Genomic DNA, 11,560 nt, shown 5'->3' with positions numbered 1-11,560 from the left:
TATATTAATTTGAGAATCTGTGAACAAGAGATAGGCCTATCTTTATTGAGGTGAAGGTAGGACTACCTCCTGTTTAAGCATGTGTGCAGCTGGCTGACTGTTACCTGTTTAAATCATTATACATTAAATAGTTATCTATTAGTTACCTATACTATCTGATGGCATTTTTATTTCACTTCAGATTTGAGTCAATCATATAGGTTTTAAAATGTATGTAATTTAATGTAAATATTACAAAAGCATATTGCTTTGGGAAAAGAACAGATCTGTTCTTTACAGTATATATACTGTACATGCAAGCAAAACACCATCATGAGGTGCTGAAATTAACTCAATACCAATGTGCATATTTTTCTTCAATTGCAGTGAACTTACACCTACAGTACTTTACCCGTTTATCAAGATCAGCTGCTATCCCTGGCCAGACAAACCTTTTGGAAATGGCTTCTGGTTTTATTTATTTATTCATTTTATTTTATTGATTTATTTAACAGGGACAGTGTACATTTATATCCATACAGAAAAGGTACAAGATTTAGCCAGATGTGAGCACCTGTGGAGCTGGTGTGGAAGTTTCATCGTGGGAGTAATTAGGGCACTATAATTTTTAAATTCCGTTTTTTTTTTTAAAGAAATATTTATAATTTTTTAAAAAAAATATTAGTTTATAACTCCTGTGAGGAAACAAAATAAATGCTAATACATTAAAAAAAACCCTCATAATTAAACAAAACTGTATGTAAGATACAATTAAAAGGTAGATATAAGTTTTAGTGACATGGATTATTCTGACTGCTCTTTTTTAATTATTATATGCTAACACTAATGCTAACGCTAGGCTAATGCTAACGCTAGGCTAATGCTAATGCTAGGCTAATGACATGTGACCATGACAAGATGGAGGTGATTATCTTTGGTAACAAGGAAAAGAGGACTGCTGTCAGCAAGTATCTTTAGTCTCGATCTTTAAAAACTAAAGACCAAGTCAAAAACCTTGGTGTTCTGATTGACTCAGATCTTACATTCAGCAGTCAGATCAAATCTATCACAAAAACAGCCTTCTATCACCTAAAGAACATCGCCAGAGTGAAAGGTTTAATGGCTCAGAAAGATCAGGAGAAACTGGTCCATGCTTTTATCTCCAGCAGACTGGACTATTGTAATGGTCTTCTGACAGGAATCCCCCAAAAGAGCATCAAACAGCTACAGCTGGTTCAGAACGCTGCAGCTCGGGTCTGAACCAGAACAAAGAGGTCAGAGCACATTACTCCAGTTTTAAAGTCTTTACACTGGCTCCCAGTCAGCCTCAGAATAGACTTTAAAGTTCTGCTGCTGGTGTATAAATGTGTGAATGGGTTTGGTCCAGAATACATCAGTGACATGTTAGTCAGGTATGAACCCAGCAGGTCTCTCAGATCTATGGACACAGGTCAGATAGTGGAGCCCAGAGCTCACAGTAAACATGGTGATGCTGCTTTTAGTTGTTATGCTGCAAAGAAGTGGAACAAACTGCAGTAGATCTGAAGTCAGCATCTAATGTGAACATTTTTAAATCAACGTTAAAGGCACTTTTTTTCTCTACTGAGTATGATTGAGAGAGAGATTTTTGGTCATGTTGTTGATGTAATGTGTTTGTTGATGATTTTAAAGATGATTTTAAAGGTGATTTTAATTGATTTTAAAGGTGATTTTAAATGTTCTTATTGATTTTAAGCTGTTGAATATTTTATCATGTAAAGCACATTGAGTTGCCTTGCGTATGAAATGCGCTATACAAATACATTTGCCTTGCCTTGCCTTGTGCATTTTGGCACTCCTACAGCAGCTGGCGAGGCCGGCCCTAGTGAAACATATCCCAACATCCCAACAGAAAAATCAGCCATCTCCTACCTAACTTCTTCACACACACGACAAAAAAATAAAAATATCAATGAGTGAAAATACACACCTAAACTGACCACACCAAAAATTGAGAAAAAAACTAACTTTGCTTAGCTTAGGAGCTACATGAAAATGCCACCCTAAACCGGCCTCAAGCAGCACTCCAAGACACGTCTTTAAAAAAAGGATGTCTACAAGCAGCGTTACGCAGAACCCAAAAGAATAAAACCTAGGTTTTAGCTAAGTGAGCTAAATGAAATAATATCACTCAAGCCTCAGACACGCTGTCAAACTCTGACTGACTGAAGGAAGGAAGGACGAGCTGTGTGCTGATTGGAGCTGTGTTAGGGCGACCCGCCCATCTGACCCTCTCTGGCTTCAGGCGACGTCATCTTTTGTCTTTTAAAAGACACACCCACAGAAAATATACAGAACACCAACAAAACACAACATATGACAGCAGTCGTAACAGTACAGAAATTGGAGAAAAAACATTGTATTTTTTTCTTATTCTTTCGAGTTAAGGCTTTAGGAGGACCCTAAAAACTAGTGTAAAAATGATGAACACACTGAAACGGGGGTTAGACTGACATAAAGTACAAATCTGAAAAACACAAAAAACTCAAAAAAAAAGTTTTTTTTCTTTTTTGGAGTTAAGGCTTGAGTAGTACCCTAAAAACTAGTGCAAAAATGATGAACACACGTAACCAGGGGTTGGATTGAAGTAAAGTAAAGAAATTGATAAAATTCTGAAAAACACCAAAAATTTGAGGTATGGCAAAAAAGTTGAGTGAAAAGTGAGGAAATGCTTTAGTAGGACTGTTGTGGCAGTTTTAATGAATGAGACAAAGTCAAGTTTTACAGTCAGATGCGGACACAGAGCTTCTTATGCCAAAGGGTTTTGGGGAACAGAGCAGTCCAAAGAAGCTCTGCTCGTAGACAGTGTGTTTTATTGTTTTTGTTAGCATGTTTGTTTTTAATCAGTGCGCTTATCACCTACAGCCGACAGGATCTTTTCTGCATCGGATTACGGAGCGAACAAGGCGTAACCGAGGACTTTAACAATACGCATAACATACTGCTGGACATAGCCCAGAAACCTGGCTCCCCGTGGATACTCTTCAGGGCACTAAAGACAAAAATAAACAGACTAAAAAACAGTTTCTACCCAGGAGCTGTTGTTGCCTCAGACCTCAACAAACCCAGAATCTGCTGTTTTAATACCCCTCTTTTCTTGTAAAATACCCTTCTTGTCTTTTAAATATACTCTGGGGATTAAGATTATAATGCCCTGCAATATTCTATTCTGTTTTATTTTGCAGTTTTTACAGACTTTGATTCAATGTTTTTTGCAGTAATTATCTTTGCACTACCTTCTGCTGTTCACACTTTTTTTTCCGAGAGCTGTTATTTTTTAATTTCGTTGTGCTTTCAAAAGAGTAACAATGACAATAAACGGATTCTGATTCTGAACATTGGTCAGAGATGCACTGGCATGTCTTGGGCTGTGTGATAAGCTCATACTGGACTTAACCTTAGACATGTTGATACCAAATACCAGTTTTAGGTATAACCACTCACTCCTTCCCTGTTCACGGCCACCACCATTATACTTAAGCTGGGCGCTGTCACCCGCTTCAATTTTCCCACACTTGTCACCAGACTGGCTAAACTGAGTACACAACACAATATGCACAACTATACCATCATATTTTACTATCACCTTAAAAGAGTCAACTCTTCCCCACCTGTTCAATTTTCCTACCCTGACTCCCTCTTCCCTATTCCCTTCCCCCTCACCTTGGTGTAACACTGCCCTCTCTTTTCATATTCTCCCTTTAATAAAGTGTTTCTTACCCTTCCTTATGGAGGGCCGGTGATGGTCACAATTATGCAATAAATACATTACTTTATTTAATTGCAATAACTATAAATAAACATGCATTGCTGTAGCGACAAGATTGCACTGCATATAATGTTGACTTTCGACAGCATGTGCATACAAAGTAAAAAAATAAATAATTTGATTTGATTGGATCGTTGCTTAATCGATGTATCAATCTAGATCGATGGACCTGTTACACACTTACCAGGGCGACCGTGGTTCAGTGGTAGTGAGTCTGCTTGAAAACAGTGTTATAAAAATCCAAATTATTATTATTATTATTATTATTGTTATTATTATTACCTTGTGCAACACTGTCATCACCTGTGTCAGTGTCAAGATGAAATTAAATAAACAGCCTCTGTCCCACTGGCACCAGAACATTAACACTTACAGACTATCAAAAGCGAGCTGACTAAGTAGCATCTGTTAGCAAAGTAGAGAGAAATTAACAATATGGATAAACAAAAATATGCAAATAAAATCCCAGAACTTACCATGGACTGTGTGGAGGGTGGAGGTAGAACTACCCCTTGAAGAGCAGCCCGCACACGTGCCAAAACAGCATGTTCACTCTCTCCTATGGGACTCCGGCATTGTTGCGTTGCCGCCCCGCTCTCCCACTAGTGGAATTATCTGATTCGCTGTTTGCAAAAATTTGGCTATAGATTTAACATTTAGATTTAAATTTCACATTTGGATTTGGAAGTCTTTTTTGGTCTGTTTTTTGTGGAAAATGTACCAAATGTGGAGAATATTTTGAAAATATATCTGATCGAAAACTGTTAAATTTTCTCGCATTAGAAATGATCAATTTAAGTATTTTACAACTCAATATTGGGCAATGCAAAGGAAAAATTGATTCAAATAGATGAATGTTTAAACCCAGCCTTATTTTTCTTGTCCTATTTTTTTTAATTAGCACTGTTTAGATTAAATGGCCTGTTGCTATACCTGTAAATATCACCACAGCCTATTCAGGGAGTACCAGACCATGCTTCCATTCTGAGTCAGATAAGCTGGATAGTTAAATGTTTTGGCGCAATGTAGTACCTTGAGGCAACTCCTAAACTGCAATATAGTGTTATTATGTGTGAGACATACATAAAAACTTCATTAATTGTATACGTATATAGATTGCACATGTTTTTTTTTTAAGTCCAGTTAATTGTACTTACTCTGAAATCCCTTAAATGACACGTGGATGCCACACTACTGTATAAATCGTATTGTATTTCTACACAAACTGAAGTTTCTCAGTACGAAGATTCAATTTGAAGACCTCAGTGCTTGAAAGGGGAGACAGGGATGAGGAGAGGTATGAGCTATTAAACATATGATAAGAGATAGTCTCCTCCAAAGCCTCTTACTTACTTTACAGCTTAAGAAAAGCATCTGAAGGTCAGCACGAGGCCATGAACCATGCTATTGTAGAAGTCGTTGTCTTTGTGAAGAGGGCAGCAGCTGCTCAGAAGAGCCTGCATTTCTTTTTTTTTTGCCTGGAGTGGAGTGGTAGCAGGTGCATGGTGATGTAGTGGTTAGCATGTCTGCCTCACAGCAAGAAAGTCCTGGGTCCAAGCCCTGGTGGATTCTTAATGTTTACTTTCTGTGTGGAGTTTGCATGTTTTTTTGCTTTAGAGTCCATCACCGCACATTTTACAGAGAACTTCTGCAATTCATCTCTACTATTGGTTTATCCACGTCATAATGTAGAAATGAAGCAGCACGCACAGGAAATTGATTCACATTGGCCCAACAAAGCAATGCAACATTATGTGGCGTAATTCACCAACAAGGCATTCAAATTGATTCATGTAAGGCTTTAAAAACACAACAAGGGGCTCAAGTTAAAAGATAAATAAATCATTTTTTATAATAGTCAGGCAGATATTTGAAATATAGCTAACAATTGTGGGTTTATACAAAAGAGCACATGTCTAAATGTCTAAATGATTTAAACATGTTCATAGGAAAAGTCTTAGCTATGGAGCCCCCCGAAATATCGTCCGCATGAACTTACCAAATAGTTGCCAAATAACATTGGCAACTATGGCCAAATTTGGTTTGTAATGTAATGAATGACATCTAACAAAAAACAGCAACGGGAATTTGTGAACATGGTGATATTGTATATTATTTATTAATTGTATTATTTATATAACGATTTTTGGCATTAAAATACTGTTTTACCGCCAACATGTGGTTCAGCGCGGTGCCATTGTTGTTATGAGACTTCAGAGAAATGATTTTTAGAGGATGTTTGACTTTACCGTGTAGGACCTAAGACTCCAGGTGGGACGCCCGATAGATGCACCCAGAGTTCTGAGATGCATTGAACGCAGCATCAGGATAGTGACTTCCTGGTGACGATGCAGCCTGTGGGCGGGCTTAAGACTAAACATGTGGGGTGCTTTCCTTGGGCTGATTATTGGATGAACAGCACCTGGGTGGCCTTTGATTAAAATGTGGGGACTGGGTGCTTGGGCTCCGGAGCACCCACGGAATCGACCATGAGTGACAGAATGTTAAGGCGTCTCTGGGTCATTTTTTTCTATGTTCATCCTGGCCATTTGAGAAAATGACCGTTCTTCCTCACAGTTTGTGACAGTAAGCGTCGCCGTCAGATACAGTCTAAAGCCTGATATGTGGTTCTGCATCAAATCGATGCCGTAGCCGCACGTAGCACTCTACGTTGACGTAGACCCCCTCGCCGTAACCTGACGTATACCTCCCAAAAATCCTGACTGCGCGTCAAGGCAACGCAGAACGTAAGGGCTGTGATTGGTCTCGTCACTGCTTTTCCCAGTCAACACCGCTGTGTTTCAACTTTTAACAGGGCGATACACGAGTTGTTTCTACAGTGGATTGAGTTACAGAGAGAACCGAGATGGACAAAAAGTGCCAGAATTTTAGTATTTGTTTTCATGGCTGCAGCACATGAAACACCGCCAAACGAAGTCAATCACAGATGAAAGGTGTGTGTTTATTGTTATTATCACTACTACTGCCTCGTTTTTGTACCTACAGTTTGTTTGTATGTGTGTGTGTTTCTATTAACAGTACACAATGACTGACATGGTGCAGAGGCTGACAGAGGAGCAGACATGACGTTATCTTTAAAACGGCTACCTGTTCGGCGCGGCTCTGGCCGTCTGCTGGGCGTGAGCCTTGGCCCCTCTGCTGGGGTCTCGGGCGGGGCGGGGGGCTCTCTGGGCCCTCCCCTCGGGGGATTGGGTGCGGGGGTGGATGTTGGTGGGGGGCCTTGGAGTTGGGGGTTGGGGGTTGGGGTCGGTGGCAGGGCTCTTTGGTGCATTCTCAGGTGTGTATGTGGGGTGCAGTGGCTGACTCTCGGCTTGGTGCCTTAGGGGCGACTGGAGGGCTGCTCGGCCATGGGGGGGTTGCCTGGGCTCCCTGGCCCCCACTCTTTCTGCTAGCCTGGCTGCATCTTCGGGTCCGGGGCAACGCTTGGGTTTGCAGTGGCGGTTCTTGCACATACATCGGTCTACGATGCACCGGCATGCCTTGGACTGTGGGATAAAACGCGTAATGGGCTTCATCTTAGACACGTTGATCCCAAATACCTGTTTTAGGTATTATTACTCACTCCTTTCCTCTGCCCACAGCCACCACCATTATACCTAAGCCTCACGCCTACAACTTCACATCTCACTCTCACTTTACAATAATCAACACTTCCCCACCCTTCCATTTTCTACCTTGAATCGCTCCTCCCTGCTCCCTTCCCCCTACACCCCCCACCCCCACCCCCTCACCCAGGTGTAACACTGCCCTCTCTTTTTATATTCTCCCTTTAATAAAGTGTTTCTTCCCCTTCTTACACTTTTATACTTTGTGTACGTGTTGCATATGTGTATATTGAAAAATAAAGTGCACATTTTGAAACTGTTATTTTAATGTTTGTGTCCAACAAGACACACATGGTTAGGTACAGTAGGTAAGTAATAATCCAGAAATAAATTAATATTCATATTCATATGGTTTTGTGTGTCCAAGGTGTACCCCCGCCTAACACACAAAGACAGCTTGAGATAGGCAACATAAGACTACCTGAAAAAAATAACAAGCTGGTCAGAGAATGGATAGATGGATGGAGAGTTAGCAGCAGAATAGTAGGACATAACTTTATTCCCATTTCTGTTTAAGTATTCTCTTGATGTCCACCGTTGTCACCGCTATTGAAATTTAAGTCCCAGAGTGATACCTGATATGAGGCTAATTTTGATTTGGAGTGAAAATCTCTCTTGTTGATAAAATGCCCTCATTCTGTCACTTTCATTGGCTTTATTTTAAAAGGAAGAGCCCCCCATTACTGGAAAAAAAACTCAATAAACACTCATATATAATTGCACAACTCAGTAATGGCTCCCATCACCTGTCTCAATTCAATTACCTTCATTAAAAAGCAGGTGTTTCCTCTTTTGAGTGAGAACATCTATTTGCGATTGCATGTCAGGGATGCTTCACATCGACCTCTTTTCCCCAATAACCTAATTGCAAAGCAAATCAATTTTCTGCATTGACATGAAGTGTTTAATAGATACTGGGCTGAGCTCAGAGGTCACATTGGTATTGCATATACATGCATAATTCTTATCATGTTTCTGAGGCTACATCTATAGCTGGATTTGTTCAGGGTGAAAATAGTACTGCTACATTAGATGTCAATAATCACCAATTCAATAATAATAAAAACAATTGCTAAAATCCTACATTATTGAAAGCTATGAATATATGTAAAATGCTTGACATGTGCACAAGATAAGGTGTAACTGTGTAAGGAGCAGTTTCTGCCACAAAATATTTATTCCAAGAAGAGCTGTTCTGATAAGATCAGCATCAGCATGTCCTGTTAAACATTTAACATGATTTCCACAACAACAAAATATAGTACAGTGACGTTATTGATTTTATTATTGAAATGTTCTTTTGATTTGGCACTTAATAGACCAGTGGTTCTTAACCTGGGTTTGTTCAAACCCCAGGGGTTTGTTGAGTCACTCTCAGGGGTTCAGCAGGCATCAGGATACACACAGTAAATGTGGGATAATTTACTACAATAATGTTAATTTATAATTTAAACAATTTATAACAATTAAAAGCATTATGAACAAATAAAAAAGTCGGCGCAAGCTTTCGTGTGTGTCCGAAAATATACCAATTTTTTTTTGAAGAAATTATGTTTAGTTTTTCAATTAAGAAAGGTTTGATGAATGCACTGATCGAATAAATTTAATAACCACTGTTGTAAACAGTCCCCACCAACTCCGCCCTTGATCCGTATAGCTCATTGATTTCATCGTACCTTTTTAGCTTAGCAGCTCTATCTATAAAGCAGCAAAGGTCTGCGTGTGCGTGTGTGTGTGTTTGTGGTGCGAATATCTCCCCGACGTGGTATGAGTTCGACCTGATACTTTGTCAACAGCTTCTAAATACCACGAGTGTGTGCATCTGTTATTTTGGAATAATTTGGTGTTGCAAAACGTTCATTTTAAGATGACGTCACTGTGTCGCAGTTTGTTTGGTTTTAAAAAAGGTCAATATTAAAAATGTTTTTGTACTGCTAAAAGTCATTTAAGTTATTATTTCATGGTTATTTAATGTTTCACGGTTATTGAAAATTGTTCCTGTGATCCCAAACTTTCTTTAAATCGCGGGTCACGGACTTCACTTTCTCCGGGGCTGCGGCTGTGCTGACGGCCATTAGCCGACCATATCACAAATATCTGCTTCTTTAGACAGAGAAATTGAACTTTTTTGTGAGCGGATGGATACACAACTATGATTATCGTTTGTTCTGCACAAGGGTGAGTGTTTCTTCTTATATTATTCATGTGTTAAGATGCTAGCAGCTATAACACACACATACACACACTCCTACACACGGCTGATGCGTGTGCGTGTTAGAGTGCGTAGTTACTTTTGGTGCTGCAAAACGTTTTTTTTTTGGTTGTACTAGTTTCTATTCTTAAGGCAAACTGCACAAGATAGTGTTCACACTGAAACAGGGTGTGGGAAACATAAAGAGGACAGATCAGCTGATAGTGACACAGATGCTTCAAACAGAGCATCATGTTGCTCCGATAATGAACAGAACACCAACAGTGACCATGAACCGGACAGTGATGGAAATGGAAACATGAGTGATGTAAACTGATGTAACTCAAATGGTTGACAGTGTCTGTGATAATCTTGTCCCTGCTGTGAAGCTAAAAACGGGACAGATTGTAACTTTTATGAAAAGAGATGAAAGTTTACCATGTAAAGCTAAAGTACTCAGTAGAGCAAGTAAAGCCACAAGAGGCTATAAAAACTGGTATAATGTGCAGCATCTTGAGCTTGATGGCAGTACTGGACTAAAAGAGGCAGTTGACATGTTATGTGTACAAAATCGTAACACTGAAATGCTGTCAGGAAGGCTGATGTACTCATAACAAAATACATATCATTTGATGCAGTATAACTCCACTAGGTGGGTCTGTAGTCTGAAAGAAAGTGACAACGGGATTGAACACAAAGCCAGACTTGTAGCCAGGGGTTTTGAAGAACTTAATCTAAAAAAATCTACAAAAGGATTCACCAACATGAGCTTCTGAATCCCTAAGGCTACTGCTAAGTGTCATTTGTCAAAATCACACAGAGTCCATTCTATGGATATAAACTCTGCCTTTTTTACAGGGTATGGAGTTGTTGAGGGACATTTATTACATTATGTGATCCCTAAACTGAAGTGATGCTTTAAACCTGTCTGTTTTCAGTGATGCTTCATTGGGAAATCTTCCTGATGGAGGTACGCAAGGGGGTGTGTTGATCACCCTCATGGGAAAAGACAAGACAAGTGGTGCAAAGCCCTCTTGCTGGAGAGACTCTTGCCATGTCGGATGGAATAGACAATTCTGTGTCTCTCGCCACCCTCTACTCTGAGCTCACTACTGGCACTGCTGGTCTAAATGCTCCAGCGTTGGTTTGTGTGACTGACAATCATTCCCTCTACGATGCTCTTCGATCGACAGAACAGGTCACAGAGAAAAGGTATACTTGTTAGATATAAGTAGCATCAAAGTACTCATTCACAGCAGAAAGATCCAGAAAGTGCTTTGGTCACCGACAAAAGCTCAACTCGCTGACTGTCTTATGAAAAAGGGTGGATCACGTTTGGTGCTCTTGAAAGCATTGAGTGAAGGACAATGGGTTTTTATCTAAGTGTTATCCCTTTACTAATAATAAGAATTAAAAAAAAGGAGAGAGAAAGAGACAGGGTGAAAAGGTTGATTGTTAATTTCAGTTTCAATTGATTTTATTGTTTCTGTTGCTAAAAAGTTTAAAACCAACATGTATTTGCTCTTAAGAAACATGTGATATTTTTTTATAAAAGATAGGGAGATTGCTGTTCCCCTGCTGTATCTTTAAAAGTTTCTGTTTTGAGTGCACGCATGCGCAGTGAAATGTACGTGATGTGTGGTGTTTTGAGAGGTAACTGGGTTCCCGGTATTCTTCGGTGTGGAGCTGAATAAAGAACATTAAAGAGAATAAACTTAGTGTTTATTCAACCAAAGGTAACAGTTTTGTCTTGTCTTGTGAATCTAATAGGATCATCTCTCTACATCTTTATCCAAAAAACAAAATTATGGAATTGATCAGTTGGTCTGTCAATGCAATCGACCAAATTCTTTCGACAAAAACAATGGGCAGAGGTGAGCCCGTCTGAAGACATCTACATGATTGGAATTATGGTAGCAGGCATGTTGCTGATTGGAGCTGGCAGCTTTCTGGCCT

This window comes from Gouania willdenowi, chromosome 22 (assembly GCF_900634775.1).
Source record: "Gouania willdenowi chromosome 22, fGouWil2.1, whole genome shotgun sequence".
Lineage (NCBI taxonomy): Eukaryota > Metazoa > Chordata > Actinopteri > Blenniiformes > Gobiesocidae > Gouania > Gouania willdenowi.
The sequence above is the reverse complement of the archived record's forward strand: the minus strand, read 5'-3'. Positions refer to the sequence as shown.